Below are 22642 nucleotides of genomic sequence, written 5' to 3'. Positions count from 1 at the left end.
TAATGACTTGGATGAGGGGATTGAAGGATGGGTCAACAAGCTTGCAGACAACACAAAGGTTGGAGGTGTCGTTGACAGTATAGAGGGCAGTTGTAGGCTGCAGCGGGACATTGACAGGATGCAGAGATGGACTGAGAGGTGGCAGATGTAGTACAACCTGGATAAATGTGAGGTGATGCATTTTGTAAGGTCGAATTTGAAAGCTGAGTACACGTGAGATCTTGTTGCAGCTCTATAAAACTTTGGTTAGACCGCACTTGGAATACTGCGTCCAGTTCTTGTCGCCCTATTAGAGGAAAGATGTGGATGCTTTGGAGAGGGTTCAGAGGAGGTTTACCAGGATGCTGCCTGGACTGGAAAGCTTATCTTATGAAGAGAAGTTGACTGAGCTCGGACTTTTTTCATTGGAGAATAGGAGGAGGAGAGGGGACCTAATTGAGGTATACAAGATAATGAGAGGCATAGATAGAGTCGATAGCCAGAGACTATTTCCCAGAGCAGAAATGACTTACACGATGGGTCATAGTTTTAAGCTGGTTGGAGGAAAGTATAGAGGGGATGTCAGAGGCGGGATCTTTACACAGAGAGTTGTGAGAGCATGGAATGCGTTGCCAGCAGCAGTTGTGGAAGCAAGGTCATTGGGGACATTTAAGAGATTACTGGACATGCATATGATCACAGAAATTTGAGGGTGCACACATGATGATCAGTGGTCAGCACAACATCGTGGGCTGAAGGGCCTGTTCTGTGCTGTACTGTTTCTATGTTCTAATATTTTGTTAATAAAATTGAGTCGAACTGCAAACCAACTTCTGGTCTGTTTGTCCATTTGGCTGACAACAGCTCATGGGTAAAGTGTTTATAAAACATAAACTGGTCAGTGTTTTAAGCGTGGGCAACAGCATACAAGGTGTTAGCTTTGAACAGGGGATATTGTTGTTGTATGAACCCAAAGAGAAAGTTGTTTGAGAAATGTGGTGCAGTGATTACAGGGTAATATGTGGACGGCTGTCTTTGAGACTGTTGTGAATATTGATGTTTTGTTGTACTTTTGTAATTTACTTAGCTTGACAATTCTAATTATTCATTGGATGTTTATATTTTCCCCGACACTGCATCCCTATCCTTGTGGCAATATATCTGGTACAGACATCCACAATTATCTTCTTACAACTCACAATCCCTTCAGCTGTCAGAACTAGGAAGTGATTATTTGAGAGAAACCTATTCTTGTTGCCATGGCACTCCATGCTCATAATTTTAATTCAGCCACTTCTCCCTTTGCCTAAATCTGAAGCAAGTTCTTGACAAACAAATTAAATGGTATTCTGCTCATCAGAATTGGGCCTCATGCATAAAGATATAGACTACAGATGGCCAGAAAGTCCATCTCAAACTTCTGTTAGTGTCCAGTGTCCTTGTTTCCAAATCTCAGTTGATTAGATTAGATTAGATTACTTACAGTGTGGAAACAGGCCCTTCGGCCCAACAAGTCCACACCGACCCGCCGAAGCGCAACCCACCCATACCCCTACCTTTACCCCTTTAACCTAACACTATGGGCAATTTAGCATGGCCAATTCACCTGACCCGCACATCTTTGGACTGTGGGAGGAAACCGGAGCACCCGGAGGAAACCCACGCAGACACGGGGAGAATGTGCAAACTCCACACAGTCAGTCGCCTGAGTCGGGAATTGAACCCGGGTCTACAGGCGCTGTGAGGCAGCAGTGCTAACCACTGGGCCACCGTGCCGCCCACGAGTGCATCCACTTGCCTTTCTCTTGCATCTGAATAAGATGAATATAGATCTGCTGCTGCACTTCTATAAGTATGTTGGTTGTAATCTCTGAGAAAGTTAGTGAAGCCAACTGACCATGATAAAAACGTATGTGACAAAATATTCTGGGACAGTTATTTTGAAAAAGCTGAGGGAACCAAGTCCAGTAACTGCTTTGGAATGTTTTAACCAAAAGTAGCATAGTACGTTGGAAGCAAAGTTTCAGTGCAGCAAATTGAAACAGGATTTGTTTTGCTGATTTAAGAAGCTGAATTACCTGTGCTAATTATCTCATGTCCTGTGTCCTGTGATTTATTTTTTTCTATTTCTTTTGATTTCTCCCATGGTATGAATAATTTGCCGGGCCAGGATGAGTAAGCAGTTTGCTGTAGGGTTTTCGATATTCATTTTCTGAAAGTTCTATCAGTGTTTTAGTGATGAACTAAAATATGTGATGGATGGTCACTTAGCTGCATTCAGCAAACTTATTAATTCATGTATTCAGTGATGAGTAGCAATTATCAATGTGTACATTTTTGAGAATTAATTTACCTTTAAGCTGGTCAGACCTTGTAAGCTTTGAACTGCAGCTACATTTTTTTTATTACTTTGTGGGACATTGGCATTGCTGGCTGGCCATCATTTATTGTTTGATTCTAGTTGCCCTTCAGAAGATAATGGTGAGCTGACACTTGAACCACTGAAGTCTACATGCAGTCAGTTGGTTCACAATAACTTTAGGATGGAAGTTCCAAGATCTTGACCCAGCAACAGCAAAGGGGCAATGATATATTTCCAAGTCAGGGCGGTGAGTGGCTACTTGCAGATGATGGTGTTCCCATTTATCTGCTGCCCTTGTCCTTCTTTATGGAAGTTAATGTGGGTTTGGAAGATGCTGTCAAAGGATCTTTGGTGAATTTCTGTAGTGCATGTTGTAGATCGTACATACTGCTTTTACTGAGCATTGGGTGGAGGGAATGAATGCTTGTGGATGTGGTGCCAATCAAGCAGGGTGCTTTGTCCTGGATGATGTCAAGTTTCTTGAGTGTGGCTGGAGTTACATTTGTCCAGGCAAATGGTGAATATTCCATCACACTCCTGACTTGTATCTTATAGATAAACTTTGGGTTTACTTAGCCTCTGACCTATGTTTATGTGGTGAGTCCCATTGAGTTTCTGGGCAATGGTAATTCCCAAACTGTTGATAGTGGGGGATTCAATGATGGTAACCCCATTGAATGTCAGGGAGCAGTTGCTTAGTAGTGTCTTGCTGGAGATAGTCCTTGTCCTTGTCTGATATTTGTGTGGTGCAAATGAAGTTGCTAATTATCAGCCCCAGCCTGGATGTTGTCCAAATCATTTTGCATTTGAATATGAGCAGCTTCAGTTTCTGAGGTGTCATGAATGATGCTGAATATTGTGCTATCATTGGCTGACATCCCCACTTCTGACCTGATGATGGAGGAAAGGTCATTGAAGAATAGCTGCGGCTGCTTTGGGCAAGCAACTCCTATAGAGATGTTTTGGAGCTCCAACGATCATAGACATCTTCCTTTGTGCCAACTGAGTGGCTTGCTACGCGATTTCCAAGAGCAGTTGAAAGTTAACCACATTGCCATGGGTCTAGAGTCATGTGTAGACGAGACCAGGTGAGGATAATAGATTTTCTTCCCTGAAGGGCATTGGTGAACCACAGGGGTTTCACAGTCATCAGTACATTCTTAATTCTCAAATATTTTATATGGAATTCAAACTCCACCATCCATCATGGTGGGATTTGAACCCAGATCCTCAGAACATTCGCTGTGTTTCTGGGTGAATAGTTCAATGATTATACCACTCAGTCATCACCTCCCATAAAGCTTTATGTTAAAGCTTTATCTCAATGTAAATGACTTTACTTGAAATACAAAGAAAAATGTCATTCTGTGGCCAGCTACAAAGGTATGTGCAAGAGTCACCTTTGATATGTGATTTTATAATTTAAATCTGAGGAGACCTTTTTTCTTTGTTTTCCCCCATGAGCTATTCAATAAATGATTTAGTTGAGATCTTAAACTCGGGAGAGACATAAAATATGCTGCTAATCCACTATTTCCAGTTTTACACTATTGCACCAAGTCTAAATTATCCTCATTGTGCTTTGCATATGTAAAATTTGCATCCATATAAAAATTACATCAGCTGATTACCCTGCACAACATAGTGAAAATCCATCACTATAACAAAAATATTATAGTAAAACCTATTATTTTGGGAATAACTGATTTTATGTAAAAAAAATACAAATTGTCATGAGAATAAAATATTCTAACTTTACAAATATAGGAACATTTTGTACAATAAATCACTTAAGTTAAAGTTTGAATTATGAGACAGTACATCTTTTCAGTATTGATTGGTGTTGCATTCATGCATATATTTTGCCTTTTCAAACAGTCAGAATAGTGGGTTCTCCAAGGAAATCTGAATTTAGCCAAAGGCAGTTTTATTTCCTGAGACTTTTTGGAAATCAGATAGTTTCAAATCAGACATCTTAGAATAGGAATCAGTTTGAGTGGAGCACAATGATTTGGTAATTGTCCCCAAGTTAGTTTCTCTTTTTTTAACCAACTATTTCTTCAAAAACATTGGTGTTTAAGTTGTTTTATTAAACACTTTCACTATGTCCCATCAAACTCTATGTCCTGTATCCTCAGTAGAAGGATTTATAATAGCCTCCTGACAGCATGTCAATCCTGTGAATCATCTTCCACAGGGATGAGCTAAAAAAACAATCTCATTTCATGTTAGATCTATCTAATCCTCTTAAAGCCAATCAACAAGCCATTTTTGGATGTTGTGTGAGAATCTGATTTTCAAAACACAGCTGAACCACCTGTCTCCTCCAATGTTATCTTTAAATCATGCCAGTGTGTGATAATTTTGTATAATTCCTTCATTTTATTAGAGTCAGTGTAGTTCAATTATCTAGACTTATAAATCTTCAATTACAATATTGCTGACAGGAGACTGACCTATTACAAATCTAAGTGAGAGGATAAGTGCTTTTATAGTACATCATTCCAAGCTTGAGAGAGTACTGGTACCATGGTAACATTGCACAGCAGTTGTTGCTGGGAGTTATAGACTTCAGTGTTTACAGAGTGCTAGCTAGCCAAATAAAGACCACATTTCTCACTCCAAAATTTCTGGCATCAATGTTAACTATACAAATTACAACTTGATTAATAAACAGGGAACAATTGAATTTAACATGCACTGATAATTGACTAGCATAACTGCAATCTTGCAAATGCTTGAAAGTAACATGCAGGCGTAAACAAGAGATGTGAGATGTGGTACACTGATCAGCATTAAAATATTTGTATGCTAATCATTGTAATCAGGTCCCTTGCCAAATTCCCCCTCTTTTAGTCTGGCTTCACCTCAGGCATTCACAGCTCCCAGGTGAAAAGATGCAAGTGGCTCATTGGCCTGGAGAAGTTTCATTTCCAAAGGTAGCGTTCTACTGGAGAAGTTGATGGCAAACTTTTATTATTATTATGAAGCTCTGATGTTTTATTGCATTTTATTAGCCAAAGGCTGTTTTGTATCTTGGGACCTTGGGGTAATCAAATACTTCTGCTGCTGTGGGTGGATCATTTTTGCATAATGATTTTAGGAAGAGTTTCCACTTGCGATGTTGCTTTCTGTTACAATGAAGCTGCAGCAAACAAGTGGAGTAAACACAGCAGTCTAAAGTTTGTTAAGTTCTGATGTTTTCTTTGTTATGGACCAGGCCAAACCCTCTTCAAAATATTTCAAGAAGGTAGCCTAGACACTAACTTTTTTTCTTATTTTAAAGGCAAAGTGGATGTTCCATGGTCAAAACCACTCGGCTGGTCAAAACCACTCAGCTTTAAGCAAAAGAGAATTTAAAGTCAGGAACAAAAAGTGAAATTTAGAATAACTTGACTATTTCAAAGCTTAACCAAGCCAATGTGTCTGCAATAATTGTATGTACTGATCAAAAAATTTCAAAAGTCTTTTGAAAAATTTAAGGACAAAAATTCTAGACTGTTTAGACAAAGCTTATCACTGCAGCCATTCAATTTGAAAATTATACACGTGGCAGGACGAGAAAATCTAGTTGCCGACGCATTCTTGTGACTTGAATGGAGGCGTTCAATGACAGGAGTAAACAGACTGAAATAGAATGTAGTACTGAATGTTTGCATACATAGAGTCAATGTAATATATATGTATTGTACTGTACTAATGGAGTAAGGCTATGTGCTTTAAAATGAAGCCATGTTGGTATATTGATAGTTCATTTTTTTAAGGGGTAGGTGGGATGATGCTTTTACTTTATTTTGTTTTTGGTATATTTGTAGAGAGGTCATAAAAGCAGAGTTACTGAAGATTCTAGGGAGTAACAGGTAAACAATAGAAGGGGATTGGCCACTTTACTCAGTTCAGGTTTTTTTCTAGTGTTTTTTTACTGCAGCAGTTACAAGATGTGTGAGTCCAGAAGAGTTGCAAGCTTCAATAAAGGATTCCTCTGACTTTATCTGAAATCTCTCTCTGGATGTTGTTCCTTCCTGTTTGTAAGAATCTATTTGAATTTACCTTTTTGCTAAGGAGTGTGTTTATTGGATGTTACTGTACTGGAGTTAATTAGAATTGATTACTGTATCAGATTGGTTAAGTTTTCCAAGAACTAAATGATTCTGAATTCCACATCCTTTTGTTCCTGTTTCAACTGTAGAGTTTAAATAAATTGTGTTTTGCTTAAAGCCGAGTGATTTTGACCAGCTGCAGCATATCTGGAACACCCATTTTGCCTTTAAAATAAGAAAAAATGTTAATGTCTAGGCTACCTTCTTGAAATATTTTGAAGAGAGTTTGGCCTGGTCCATAACAGACTGGGGGCTTTTGTTGGGTTAATTCTTTAATTAAAACTTGGGGTTTAGGGTTGTTGGACTCAAAGGCCACAAGTAGTAGGTATTGGTGTCTTGTTTCAGGTGTTGAATTCAATTGGTTTAAACAGTGGTTTGTGTAGTAATGGCTCTTTCAGTCACCAAGAGTTTTCCGAGGGTAGAAGAAGTGAATTCAGGGGCTTTTCAAAAAGTAAGCAAGGCAAAGTTGTTGGAATTGGCAGACAAGTTGGATTTGGGGTTGCCTTTGTCTGTGAGAAAAGGAGAAGAATAACAGCAACAGCTTGAAATTTAAATTTGCTGAAAATGCCATCAGAATCTTTGGAAATTGTTAGAATTTAATTGTGGATGAAGCAGCATAAACATGAAAGAGAACTGCAATAATTTGTATTATGGTTAAAGGCAGAACAAAAAGAAAAGGAGAGGAAGGCACTAGTAGAAGAAAGAGAAAAAGAACAAAGCGGAAAAAAGAGAGAAGAAAAGAAGAAAGTAAGAGAGTGTGAAGTTCAAAAATTGGTAATTAGACAGGAAAGTTGGCTTGGAAGGATGGAGGTGAAGGTAGAAGGTGTGCTTCATGGGGAGGATAGTGAGGATGAGCAAACCCATCGTAGCCAAAGATCTCATGGGGATCTGTTTAAATATAGCTAAGTATTGCCAAAATTTGATGAGAAGGATAGTCTTCAAAGTTTAATACTAAATTTCTGCATTTCCTGCAATTCTGGATGGTATGCAGTGGATTTGAATTATTTTATTCCTAACTATCCATAACTTACCTGAATAATTTTGATGTAAAATTTGACACTTAATCTGATTGTATCTCTGTTTGTAGTCCATATCTAGTGAAGAAATTGAATAACTCTTGTACAATCCTTTTAGCTGTGACATTGCATATGGAATGGCATCTGAAAAATCTAGTGGATGCATCCATTATTGATAACAAATAGTGATTCCTTTTTTTTGTTTTAGGTAGGGGTCCTACACAATCAATTAAGACTTTTGCAAAGGGTTCCTCAAATGAAGGAATGGGTATTAAGGATGCTGGTTTTATTACTGCCTGAGTTTTTCGAATTACCTGACACACATGACACGTCTGGCAAAATTCAATTACAATGGTGATCGGGGGAGGGTGGAGCAGATAGGTGGGAAGGAAGATGGATGGATGTGACATGTCATGAGGGTGGTGCCGAATTGGAAGGTTGGATCTGGGATAAGGTGGGGGGGAGGGGAAATGAGGAAACTGGTGAAATCCACATTGATGCCATGGGGTTGGAGGGTCCTGAAGCAGAAGATAAGGCGTTCTTCCTCCAGGTGTCTGGTGGTAAGGGAATGGAGATGGAGGTGGCCCAGGATTTGCATGTCTTTGACGAAGTGGGAGGGGGAGTTGGTGTTTGGCCACAGGTGGTTGGGTTGGTTGGTGCAGGTGTCCTGGGGATGTTCTCTGAAGCATTCTGCGAGTAGGCGTCCTGTTTCCCCAGTGTAGAGGAGACTGCATTGGGAGTAATGGATACAGTAATTGACAGGTGAAACTTTGGATGTGGAAGCTCCTTTTGGGGCCTTGGGCGGAGGTGAAGGGGGAGGTATGGGTGCAGGTTTTGCAATTCCTGCAGTTGTAGGGGAAGGTGCCGGGGGGGGAGGGGGAATCGGAGTTGGGGGGAGATGTGGACCTGACAAGGGTGTCATGGAGGGAACGGTCGTTATGGAAAGCGGATGGAGTAGGGAGGGAAATATATCTCTGGTGGTAGGGTCCATTTGTAGGTGGCAGAAGTGACTGAGGATGATGCAATGTATACTGAGGTTTGTGGGATGGAAGGGCTGTTGTGTACTTTTTGTGGTTGGAAGGGTTGGTTCGAGGGCAGACGTGTGGGAAGTGGATGAGATGTGCTGGATGGTATCATCAACCACGTGGAAGGGGAAATTGTGGTCTTTAAAGAAGGAGGCCATCTGGTATGTTCTGTGGTGGGGAATGGTGCTGATGTAACTACGGAAGATTGACTGTCCCACATAACTAATAAAGAGACAAGCATAGCTGGGCTGATGCGGGTGCCCATGGCTACCCATTTCGTCGGGCAGAAGTGGGAGGATTCAAAGGAGAAATTATTGAGGGTGAGGACAAGTTCAGCCAAACGAATGAGAGTGTCAGTGGAAGAGTCCTGGTGGGGACATGGGGAAAGGAAGAAACTGAGGGCTTGGAGGCCCTCATCATGGTGATGGAGGTGTATAGGGATTCGATGTCCATGGTGAAGGTGAGGCATTGAGATCCAAGGAAATGAAAGTCTTGGAGGAGGTGGAGGGTGTGGGGACACATCTTGCATCCACTACAGCATAAAATAAACTCAAGAAAACCTGAACTGGCTGTTACTCCCTCGACTCCTCAGCCTCTCTACCTTTACCACCTCTATTAAAAAAACAAGGACAAAATAACTTTTTAAAGTGACAGCATCGTCTCACCTTTTATCCATAATGGACCAAAGAGATGGCTTAGCTGGAATTCTAGAGTTCTGTGTTGACCCAATTTTAAACAAAGGAATATATGAATTCACCAGATGGCTGTAAATTGCCAAATTTATTTAAACATTTGTGTCAGAATCGGGATTGTCTAAATGTCAAAATGCCAAATCACTTGATTAGGAGCAACCATTTTAAAGCTCTGTTTGTGTCAAATTTTTAAAGCACTAAATGAAATTTCACGATATTCTACAGCTTGAAAACTGTTTGAAAAAGATGCTATTGAATTAAAGGATAAATTAACATTTGGTTACATCATGACCCATTTGCCACTGTACTTACCTTTTTATTTAATTTATTACTCTTCCATTATTATTCATGCTGCCATGTATAGTTCTTACAGCACTACAAATCATCTTGTCATGTGTAACCTTGGTATGTGGCTTGATGAAAGCAACTGTTGCATCAACTGCTGAAAATGCACCAGCCCACGTTCTCTCCCAGGTAAAAACAATGACTGCAGATGCTGGAAACCAGATTCTGGATTAGTGGTGCTGGAAGAGCACAGCAGTTCAGGCAGCATCCAAGGAGCTTCGAAATCGGCGTTCCTGATGAAGGGCTTTTGCCCGAAACGTCGATTTCGAAGCTCCTTGGATGCTGCCAGAACTGCTGTGCTCTTCCAGGTTCCCTCCCAGTCTAGAACCAGGGGTAGCAGTCTAAAGACATGGGATTGGCCAATTTTAGCCTGAGATGAGAAATTTCTTCACGCAAGGAAGGGTAGGACTGTGAAATTCTTGGCTAAACAAAGTGGTGGATACCAAAGCACTAAATGTTTTCAGGAAGCAGTTGGATATCGTTCCTAGGGCTAAAGGGATGAAATGGTAGGGGAAGAAAGTGAGAATATAGTATTGAATTGATGATCAATCCTGATCATATTGAATGATGGAGTAGGTTCAAAGGCCTGAAAAGCCTACCTCTGCTCCTATTACCTATGTTTCCATGTGTGGAGAGATAGCTAGAGCTATGGTGACATTTCAGACTTGTGGACTTTCATTGTATCTCCAGAATTGAAAATTAGAATTGGCAAGGACCATGAACACATGGAAATGGGAAAAATTAATGAATGGTATATGAATCATTCACTTAATTTATGAACACCTAATTTTGATAAGCATGAATATGCATTCTTTGGCGAATCCGAAAGCTGGATTTTTTTTTTCGCTACTGCTGTTACAAAATGCAACTTATGGGCATTCACCTGAGGTAGAGGCAGGCTGCACAGATCTTTGTGCTAACTGCTGAGATGCAATTGCTCAAAATCTCTGGGTGTAGGAGACTACAAGTTCATCATGCAAAGCATCATCACCTAAGGCAGGCACTGCATTAGAAGAGGAGCATACCATTTCTTGTTGAGAGTGCAAAGCGTCAATAGGGTTCCAGCTACAGGAGGTATCACTGGCTCAGCCAGCATTTATTGTGCATCTTAATTGCACTAGAGAAGATGATGTTAAGCTGCCTTTTTGAACCACTGCACTTCTTGACAAGACTTTGATCTAACCACAGTGAAAGAACAGTCGCATAGTTCCAAGACAGGATGGTATGTGGCTTGTAGATTAGCCTACATTGGCTGAAGCCACTGGAAATATTACAAAGGCAATGGGCCCTGATAACAATAGAATAATAGTAATGAAGATGTATGCTCCAGAACTTGCTGTGCCATGAGCCAAGCTGTTGCAGTCTAGCTACACAACTAGCATCCAAACAATAATGTGGAAAGTTGTCCAGGTATGTCCTCGACACAAACAAAAGGACAGATCAAACACATCCAATTATTGCTCATCAACCTACTCTTGATTATCAGTAAAGTAATGGAAGGTATCATCAACAGTATAGCACTTCATTAGCAATAACTTGCTTACTGATGCCCAGTTTAGATTCCACTAAAATCACTCAGCTCCTGATATCATTCCAACCTTGGTTCCAGCTGAATTCTAAAGGTGAGATGAGAGTAAATGTGCTTGACAACAAGACTACACTTGACAGAGTGTGGCATCAAGTAGCCCCAGCAGAACTGGATTCAATGGGAATCAGAGGAAACATTCACCACTGGTTGGAGTCATACCTAGAACAAAGGTGAATTGTTGTGGTTGTTGGTTGTCTGTCATCTTGGCTCCTGAACATTCCTGCAAGAGTTCATTAGGGGAGTGGACTCAGTTCCACTTACACACCTGCTCACCATAATCCTTAATACCTTTACTGGTCAAAAATCTATCATTGCCTGAACAACATTTAATGAGGTAGTCTCAACTGCTTCACTGGGCAGGGAATTCCACAGATTCACAACCCTTTGAGTAAAGAAGTTTCTCCCGCAACTTAGTTCTAAATCTGTTCCCTCTTATTTTGAGGCAATGTCCCCTTGTCCGAGTTTCACACGTCAATGGAAGCAACTTCCTTACTTCTATTCTATCTATTCTCTTCATAATTTTATATGTTTCTACAAGATCCCCCGACCCTTCTAAATTTGAATGAGTACAGTCCCAGTGTAGTCAATTTCTTCTCATAAGGCAACTTTCTTAATTCCTGAATCAACCCTCTGCACACTTCCAGTGCCAGTACACCCATTCTAAAGTAAGGCAACCAAAACTGTACACAGTACTCCAAGTGGGCCTCACTAGTACCCTAAACAACTGCAACACAACCTCCCTATTTTTAAACTCCATCCCTCTAGCAATGAAGGACAGTATTCCATTTGCCTTCTTAATGACCTCCTGTACTGGCAAACCAACTTTTTGTGATTAATGCACAAAGACATCAAGGACCTCTGCACAGCAACATGCTACAATTTTTCACCATTTAAATAATAATCCATTTTGCTGTTATTCCCACCAAAATGGATGACTTCACATTTCCCAGCATTGTACTCCATCTACCAGACCCTTGCCCACTCACTTAACATATCTATATCCCTTGTAGACTTTCAATGTCCTCTATATACGTTACCATGCAATTTAGTGTCATTACACATTACATTTTGACTTTGACACATTACATTTGGTCCCCAATGCTAAATCATCTGTACAAATCGTAAACAATTGTGGCTCCGACACTGATCCCTGAGGCACATCACTAGCCATCGTTCATCAACCAGAAAAAACACTTAGTTATCCCCACTCTTTGTTTTATGTTAGTTAACCAATCTTCTATCCGTGCTAATACATCACCTGTAATGCCATTCACCTTTTTCTTATGCAGCAATCTTTTGTGCATCATCTTGTCGAATGCCTTCTGGAAGTCCAGACACACCACATCTACCTGTTTCCCATTGACCACCATGCACATAATGTCCTCAAAGTATTCCAATAAATTTGGTAAACATGACATTTACTCCCTCCACCAACAATACTCAGTAGCAGCAATGTGTACCACTTATATGAGGAAATGCAATAATTCACCAAAGATCCTGAGATTGCATCTTCCGAAACTATGACCAAGACAATCTAGAAGACCAAGTGCAGCTGCAGGTATGTGGGAACACTATCCAAAGTTTCCCCGCTAAGCCACTCACCATCCAGACTTAGAAACATATCACCATTCCTTCAGTGTCACTAGGTTAAAGTCCACACAGTCCCTCCCTAATGGCATTGTTGGTTTACTTACAGCACGTGAACTGCAGTGGGTTCGAGAAGGCTGCTTATGATCCCCACCTCCACACCAATTAGGAACTAACAATAACTGCTGGCAATGATGCCCACATTGCACAAGTCAATAGATGGCTGAGAGCTCTTCTAATTTAAAAATGTGTGTTAAGAAGTAACAGTTTAGATATCTCTAATCTAAATTGACGGAGTTCTCCCCGTGTCTGCGTGGGTTTCCTCCGGGTGCTCCGGTTTCCTCCCACAATCCAAAGATGTGCAGGTCAGGTGAATTGACCATGCTAAATTGTCCGTAGTGTTAGGTAAGGGGTAAATGTAGGGGTATGGGTGGGTTGCGCTTCGGCGGGTCAGTGTGGACTTGTTGGGCCGAAGGGCCTGTTTCCACACTGTAATGTAATCTAATCTAATCTAAAAAAAGGCAAACAACCAGAAACAAGTCAGAATGTTTTACTGATTTCCAATCAGCTAAATCATTGGGGAACCAGGGAGATTCTAATCTGTTGTGGTTCTGTTCGCTGAGCTGGGAGGTTGTGTTGCAGACATTTCGTTCCCTGTCTAGGTGACATCCTCAGTTCTTGAGAGCCTCCTGTGAAGCCCGAGCTACAAATCTTCTCCCAAACTTTGAAGATTCTAATCTCCTAGGCTAGTTAAAGTCAACAATCAAAGACTCTTCAGGAAGGTTTAGTGTTCACGGATCAAAGAAGCAGATGAATTATGCACATGTATTTGATGAGAATTGGCAGTTTCATTTGCTTTCCTCATGATGGGAGGCAGTGGCCTAGTGTATAATCACATGACAATTAATCCAGAAACTTGGATAATGTCCTGAGGACTTTGATTCAAATTATGTCATGGCAGATAGTGAAATTTGAATTCAATAAAAAAGAATCTAGAATTAAGATTTAATAATGACCATGAAACCATTTTCAACTGTTGAAAAACCCCATCTGGTTCACCAATGTCCTTTAGCAGAGCAAACTACTGTCCTTGCCTGGTCTAATCTACATGTCAATTCAGACCAACAGCAATGTAGGCTCTTGGATAATTAGCAGGGAAGAGGTGAAGGGTTAAGTGTTGCACATTCTGTTGTCACATGGGAACGTGCCTTGGGAAGGGGAGATGATGTTAGTGATCGATGTCCCGAAATGAATGATCCCTGCGAAATGCAGACAGTACAAGTGTGGGGATGTTATGTTTGGTAGTGGAGTTTTCTGAAATGGCAGAGAATTATCTTTTGAATGCGGAGCCTGGTGGGATGGAAATTGAAGATAAGGAAGACCCGATTATGCTGTTGTGAGTGATTGGAACAGGCAAGGGCAGAAGTGTGGGTGATAGGTCAGATGCGATTGAGGACCATGTTAGCCACAGTGGGTGGGAAACCACAGTTATGGAAGAAGCAGGTCATGTCAGCAGCGCTGTTTTGGAAGGTGGCATTTTTTGTCAGTTTGGTTCCTTCCCTTTCAATAATTACATTCTGTCTCCCCTCTTCCAACTCCAGTGGGACTGTCCGTTCTTCCTAGTCTGGCAGTCAGACACACCGTTGTTCTGCCATTTTCACATTCCAATTACTTAATCTGAACTATCAACACCTTTTCTCTCCCAGCATTCTACACTCTACCTTCCCCGCTCTTCCAAGCTATGGCATAAATGCTGCACCATCCACACTTCACTGCAGCTCTGATGAAGAGTCATCTGGACTCAAAATGAAACGTCAGCTTTCTCTTTCTCCATAGATGCTGTTTGACCTGCTGCGATCTCCAGCAATCGCTGTTTTTAGTACAGATTTCACCAATTGCAGTAATTTGCTCCTACATTATGAATAGCTTCAAAATGTTTTTCTTTGTCAAGAGGCTTCTTGTGGTTACAAAGTGTGCTGGTTGTCCCAGCAATGGTCCACCTCAGCAATGTCTAAGGTGTTCCAAAGTGATTTTTTTTCCTTTCAGGATTCTGTATATAAACTTTATTTCTGGGAGGGCCATACCATCAATTTGTTGAATTAAACATCTTGTGGTTCATCACATCCCATTATGTTCTGTTTAACCTTTAGTTTGTCGACTCACTTGTAAATCATCAGGATTAGCATTGCTTTGATTTAATGATTGTGTTGAAGATATTCCCTGGATAGAGATTATGTCATTCCCTGTAGGAATCTGCCATGGGGGCTTTCGTCAAAAGAGACTGAGCTAGTTCTGTACCGTATTATTTAATACATTTCTTAGGATTCTGATAAGCTATTGTACAGAAATTTCTTACAAGTCCAATGTGCCATTTGCATTTGGGACTTCACAACATTTGGAGGGATAGATATGAAATGACAATTGCTACCTATTGTCGATATAATTCATGCCAATGGTGAACTATCCATGTACACATGAACAGCGTGTGTACCATGAAAGCATGCTGATACTGGAAATTTATGTGATGTTTGGTGGCCATGCAGAATGAGGGGATACACCTTTCAATAATAATCTGTTACAGTTCCATTTAACTGTTCATAACAAAGAGGGTTCACGCAGGAATTTTGCCACAATTTCCCTTGCTTTTTATATAATAACCCAAGTATTGCAGCTCATTGATTAAAGCAACAAACTGGATAGAGTTTGTTGTTATTTTGAATTTAAAGTCACAGGATGCTTGAATGAACAGTAATTGTTCCTTGGAAAGAGCACGATGAGACAGATTTTCACATGTTTGAATTATTTTTGTACAGTGCTCTAATTGTTCACAAATTAAGTGTCAAATGATGTGTTATGATAAATAGAAAATAAGAAAGCAGTTTACCTCTCTATACCATCAATAACATATATGTCCACATCGGTAAAAATATAATTATGATTTTCATAAAGAGTCTAAGACATGACATTATTAGCTGATCTATTCCTTTAATACTGATGATGACTGATGTGCGATGTCAACATAGCCAAAATTAGTTATTCTGAGAAATAATTGCTTTTTTTAAATTGCTATGAGATTATCAATTACATAATTACATGGCTGAATCATCATATTTTTGTCTGATTGCTCAAGCATAATATATTGAATTAACTTATTTTCTTCTAATTCAGTAATGCGAGTCAATCTCCTCTCTCCTTGAGCACAGTAAGTTGGAGAATCTGATTAATCAATCACCAGCTATGTGAGCCACCAGTTGTAGAATAGATTTCAAATAGAGCCTGTAGGGAAAAGTGGATGAAAATAGTTTGATTCTCAACCCTTCCCCTTGTTTTGTTTCCCCCCTTTACCATTAACTGGTTCCTATTCTACCATGCTCCATTTCTGGCATTATCTCATCCTCTTCCCTTTGAAAATATTCATTTATATCCCCAGTCTCCTTTTGTTTTTTGCCCATGCCTTAATATAACATGCAATTTAAACACATATTCAGCATGAACATATGACTGTAAAACAGGGATTATTTTAATGCTATCGGCAATGAATTTTTACTAACATTAATGGAAAAGTGTAACTTGGAGTGATTAATTCCTTACAATGGATATGTGCCCAAAGTTCTAGATTCACCAGAATACATTTATACAGTTTATCCACTGGTGTTTAATCAGAGTTCAGTTGGTAGAGCTTCTCTTGCTAATTTTCCATGACCTTGTGAATCAGATTACCTTGTCTCCCAGACACAAAGGGAATCTTCCTTTACTCATGTCCTTGTTACTTCAGTAATTTTACTGAAGCTTCTGTCTGTGCTTTTCATGCAGTAAATCTTCTTGTTTCCTAAGTCGAATGCTTCTTCTGCAGGTATACTAGGGCTGTGTATCTTCTACTCTTGATGAGTGCATGCGCACAAATAAAAGCAAAGATAAAGGAGAATTTAAGGTATTGAACAACATCAAAAAACTTTTTCACAGTGCCACACACTGGTAGAGATGGCAAATACTATGAATTGACAGCAGATATCATCTGAGAAAATACCATACCTCTGACCCAGCTTCTGCTGCAGCTCCAACACAGGAATCTATCCAACAAAGTAAAAAAAATGTAAGGCAAAGATTATTTCCTTACATGTCCTGGGTATGTCCTGTTTACAAAAAAACAAGAAAAAAACAGCTACAGTCAATTATCAACCCAGGAGTCCAAGCTAGATCTTCAACAGAATGATGGAAGGCATCATCGACAGCGCTAGCAAATAACACTGATGCAGCAATAACCCAATCCCCCATCATTAGTTTGGGATCAGACAGGGCATCTGAGCTCCAGACCTTAATATAGTCTTGCAAAAAGCATCAAAAAAGGAGCTGTATATGTGAAGTTAGAGTTACTGCCTTTGATATTGAAACAACATTTAATCAAATATGGTACCAAGGGACCATAGAACATAGAACATTACAGCACAGTACAGGACCTTCTGCCCTTGATATTGCGCCGACCTGTGAAACCAATCTGAAGCCCAGACAACCTACACTATTCCATTATTGTCCAAATGTTTATCCAATGACCATTTAAATGGCAAGTGAATCAAGAGGAAAACTCTCCACTGGTTGGCATTGCCCCACACACAATGCAAGGTGCTTGTGGTTGTTGGAGGCCAATCAGCTCAGTTCCAGGACATCACTGCAGGAGCTCCTCAGGACAATGTGTTTGATCCAATTATCTTTAGCTAACTTCAGCAATTCCATGATATGGTTAATGTGTGAATGTTAGCAGATGATAGAAGTATTCCACTCTCAGAACCACTGACATTCTGATGCAAATCTTATCCACATGCAACAAGACCCAATTAAAATTCAGTCTTGGGTTAATAGTTGAGAAATAATCTTTGCCTTACTCTCGTACGATGGTCATCTTCCTTTGACACTCAATGACATTTCCATTGACAAAGCCCAAACTGCTGTTACCAGTGATCAGAAAGTAAACTGGACAAAATATGTAAATGGAGAAAGAGAGAACTGCAGATGCTGGAGATCAGAGCTGAAAAATGTGTTGCTGGAAAAGCGCAGCAGGTCAGGCAGCATCCAAGGAGCAGGAGAATCGACGTTTCGAGCATAAGGCCTTCTTCAGGAAAATATGTAAATGGTGTGCCTACAAGAGCAATTCAAAGGCTGGAAATTTGTGAATAGTGACTCAACTTCCTGATACCACAAAATCCTCCATCAGCAGAGGGTGGTGGGTGTACGGAATGAGCTGCCAGAAGAAGTAGTGGAGGCTGGTACAATTGCAACATTTAAAAGGGATCTCGATGGGTATATTAATAGGAAGGGTTTAGAGGAATATGGGCCAACTACTGGCAAATGGGAGTAGATTAGGTTAGGATTTCTGGTCAGCATGGACGAGTTCGACCTAAGGGTCTGTTTCCATGCTGTACATCACTATGACTCTGTCTATAATTCATCAGTCAAGACTGTGATAGAATGCTCTCCACTTTCTTGGATGAGTGTGATTACAACAATGCTTGAGCAGGGCACCCAAGGTAAAAAATCAACTGACTCAATGAGGAACTCATCCAACTTAAACATTTACTCCCTCCACTCCCAATGTGGTAGTATAAATGGGATTGTCCCCAGCAGTCTTGTACCATCATTCTCTTCTTGAGATTTCTGCTGAAAGACTTGCCTGATTCCCAATTCCTTGACCTCTGCCACAGACAGGGGAAAGTGGCAGATTTCATTTCCACCCAGCTATAACTTGGATCTTTGGCATTAATCAGATCCGTACCAGTTCCAGCCAACTGAGAACAGCAAACCACCACCACCACCTGTCGCCCCCCCCCCACCACCACCACCACCACCCCCCATCCTCTCCCCCCAAAGCGGAATCCAGAGTTGCAGTGTGAAAGGCTTCAATTTCTTTTCATCTGTCTGGGAATCGCTACCATTCTTATTGCCTGCCTCATGCACATATTGAAAAACTTCCAAATTAATATTCCATCTGTTTTTATACATTAACCCAGTTTGGAAATACATCACTGGTCCTTTGTAATAAAATCAGAAGGTGTTCGAGAAACTTTGTAGATCTGGCAGAATCCAGATCTTGAGGAACAGAGATAATCTTTCAAGTTCACTGACTATTCATCAGAACTGTTCCTTGCAGAGCCCAAATCCTCAGTGTCTCGACTTAACAGCACTGCAGCTGTGCCTCACAGCATGCTGTATTTCAAGAAAGTGGCTAAACAATATTTTCTCAAGGGCAACTAGGGGTAAATAAATGCTGGTTTTGCCAGTGATGTCCTTAGTCCATGAATGAATTAAAGTTAATTATAGCTTCAGTGCAAATTGTTCCTAAGGTGTTTGGGAATAGAGAATCCTCTCTTGGGTTGCACTATGTTGGTGTCCTAGAACCACAGGGAGTCTAAGATACCATCCAGCTCTGCATTTGTGATTTGCTTGCTGCACCTGTGGAGAACCAATTGTCTGATGTTTTCTATGCCCACAGAGAAAATCAGATATAACTCTACTGCACAGTATTCAATGTAGTTGTGATCTCTACAGACATTTGAAATGCTATATCAACATTTAACAGTTGACTGCTTGTCCCCAGCATGTGGCAAAATGCAAAGCAGATGCCTTTGTAAGTCATTCTATTGCATAAGGGGGAGTTAGGCCAATCTTGGTCTGCATACTAAGGACAGGCAGTGTTTAGAAGTATTCCTATCACAGTTCCTGATAGCAGGCTCTGCAAAACAAGAATGTAAAAGCAAGAGTTATGTTCTGTTGTTATAACCACAGCTGATACAACACCACCACATTCTCTTGCCTGTACTTACAGTGGCTCAGGCTTTGTTTTCTTTGGTGGGCCTTGAGCCTTGACTGTTCTTAGTTCTATATTCTGCCTTGGTTACAGCCTAATGTTGCTTCATCTGTTTCACAGACAGTGCATTATGCTTGGCTTTGTAACATAAAGTGATAATGTGTATATGTGAATAAAATCAATAACTTCATTGTAAGGAAGTGATGTAAGATTGCACAATATTTTTCTCTAACAGCATTGTCATAGATATGAAGTCTGGATCTGTATGTTGGTACTTACCATGTTTAAAATAAAGGTAGCAATTATCAAAGACCCTTGCAATATTAAACAGCATCTCTCTCCATTCAACTAATGTTGAACAGCAAAAATTTCTATCTTGGGCCCATGGAATATACACTGATAACAAAATAAAAGCACTTCTTCAGAAATTATTTGTAATCATTGTGGTAATATTATACTCTTAGTAAGTCACAATGGGTAAGGGTAATGCTTCTTGAGAATTCTCCGGCTTGGTGTAACTTCAGAAAATGTTTGGCATCTAAGTGCAGTTTCTAACAAGGCAGCAGAGGAGAAATCTTGAGAAATTTCCAGCTGTAATGTATAATATAATTCAGTGTAAAACGTTAGGAATAGAAATTGCAGCCTCAGTTAATCAGGAAAATTATTTGTGTACTGTTCAATCTCTGCAGAAGGCAGCCAAATCCAAAAATCCATTTGTACAAATGAATGCAAGCGTTCACAAATATATTTTATATTGTAACTTAGAAACTCCAATGGTTTCCAAAAAAAATCTGAAAAAAAAAGTGTTTTTAAAAATTCAGGCCAGTGTAGGGATAAAGTTAATGAGCCATGCGCTTATCTTGGGTAAGAAGGTAACATATGGCTGTTGACGTCCTGAGCATTCATAAGTTGCTTGCACACTCATTGAATTATCTTTTTCTATTGTGGTAAGCAATTTTGCAGAATAAGTCTGCTCATGATCCTTCAGGTATGCAATGAATTATACCTGACGACCTCAGGGAAAGCGACAAAATTATGCATTTTTGCTATACTTTATAGCACAGAGAATCAATTACAATGATTTGCTGAATTTATTAATGCAGTTGTAACTGAACTGACATAATTACTAATAAGATATTAATAATGAGAGGATTGGGATCAACCAATTGGACACAAGTGCACCTAATACTGTTGAAAATCATGTTCAATTCAGAATTATTCTATATGCTACTCTGTATGTAAAGCTGCAGGAATTCATTTTAAGAGGAGCATAATAGCAAAGTAAAAAGATATCAAAATATCTGAAAGTCAATTCCTGTTCAAGTGCAGTTGCTGACAATGTATGCTCAGAAATGTCAGTGAACATAATGTTTAAAAAGAGAGATATACCTGCGCAGTTGTTATTATGTCTGTCATTTTGTGTACCCTTGCTTTGGATTGCCTGGTAATAGACCATCTGCAGGGAGCTGTCCATTGCTTCCGCCAACGAAATGAAAATGATTGAAGCTGTTAGAGCTGATACTATAATGAGACGAAATTTACATTGACCAATTAGCAATGCAAGTAAACTGAAATTTGACCAAAACATATATAAATTACATTAAATGGAAGAGACAAAGGAATACTTAATTGCCTCAGCTTTTTGGTTTTTGTTTGATAGAATTCAAACAAAACAGACCTGATTCAATATTCTCTCTCTGGTCAAATTAGTTTGGGAAACAATCACTACCATTTCTATGAATTTCAACCAGAAACAATGGCAACAGTTAAATATGTCACCCAGAATAAAAAAACAGGAAAATTAAAACTAATAGAAATATTAGATAATTACTGTGTTTCTTAATTTGCCGGGGAGAGGGATCAGGTAGATATGACATAGAAAAGTGACATTAGAAATTATACAGCAACATATAAAATGAAACGATGCAAAAAATTTCAGAAACTAAGCAAACCCGAAAAGGATAAAAACTCTGCATAAATCTATTGCATCTGTGCATTTTAAAATAATCTAGGGAAGAGAGAACTGGGAACTATTACATTTATTTATGTTTTTTTATAGAAAAAGTTGTAGATCCACAGGCTCAGATAGCTGACAGCATACCAATGTTTCAAAAGATAGGACATGTTTAGGGAACTAAATGCTGGTCAACTTGACATTGGTGGGAGAAATTGAAAGAATCAGTATTTACTGTGGAAAAGGATATGGAAGATATAGACTGGAGGGAAATAGATGGTGACATCTTGCAGCATGTCCAGATGACAGAGGAGGAAGTGCTGGATGTCTTGAAACGATTAAAGGTGGATAAATCCCCAGGACCTGATCAGGTGAACCCGAGAACTCTGTGGGAAGCTAGAGAAGTGATTGCTGGGGCTCTTGCTGAGATATTTGTATCGATAGTCACAGGCGAGGTGCTGGAAGACAGGAGATTGGCAAACGTGGTGCCACTGTTTATGAAGGGCGATGAAGACAAGCCAGGGAACTATAGACCGGTGAGCCTGACCTCGGTGGTGGGCAAGTTGTTGGGCAATCCTGAGGGACAGGATGTACATGTATTTGGAAAGGCAAGGATTGATTCGGGGTAGTCAACATGGCTTTGTGCATGGGAAATCATGTCTCACAAATTTGATTGAGTTTTTTGAAGAAGTAACAAAGAAGATTGATGAGGGCAGAGCAGTAGATGTGATCTATATGGACTTCAGTAAGGCATTTGACAAGATTCCCCATGGGAGACTGATTAGCAAGGTTAGATCTCATGGAATACAGGGAGAACTAGCCATTTGAATACAGAACTGGCTCAAAGGTAGGAGACAGAGGGTGGTGGTGGAGGGTTATTTTTCAGGCTGGAGGCCTGTGACCAGTAGAGTGCCACAAGGATCGGTGCTGGGTCCTTTACTTTTTGTCATTTACATAAATAACCTGGATGTGAGCATAAGAGGTACAGTTAGTAAGTTTTCAGATGACACCAAAATCGGAGGTGTAGTGGGCAGCGAAGAGGGTTACCTCAGATTACAACAGGATCTTGACCAGATGGGCCAATGGGCTGAGAAGTGACAGATGGAGTTTAATTCAGATAAATGCGAGGTGCTGCATTTTGGGAAAGCAAATCTTAGCAGGACTTATACACTTAATGGTAAGGTCCTCGGGAGTG

The sequence above is a fragment of the Chiloscyllium plagiosum genome, chromosome 6 (genome assembly GCF_004010195.1).
Source record: "Chiloscyllium plagiosum isolate BGI_BamShark_2017 chromosome 6, ASM401019v2, whole genome shotgun sequence".
Lineage (NCBI taxonomy): Eukaryota > Metazoa > Chordata > Chondrichthyes > Orectolobiformes > Hemiscylliidae > Chiloscyllium > Chiloscyllium plagiosum.
This window is presented reverse-complemented; position numbering follows the sequence as displayed.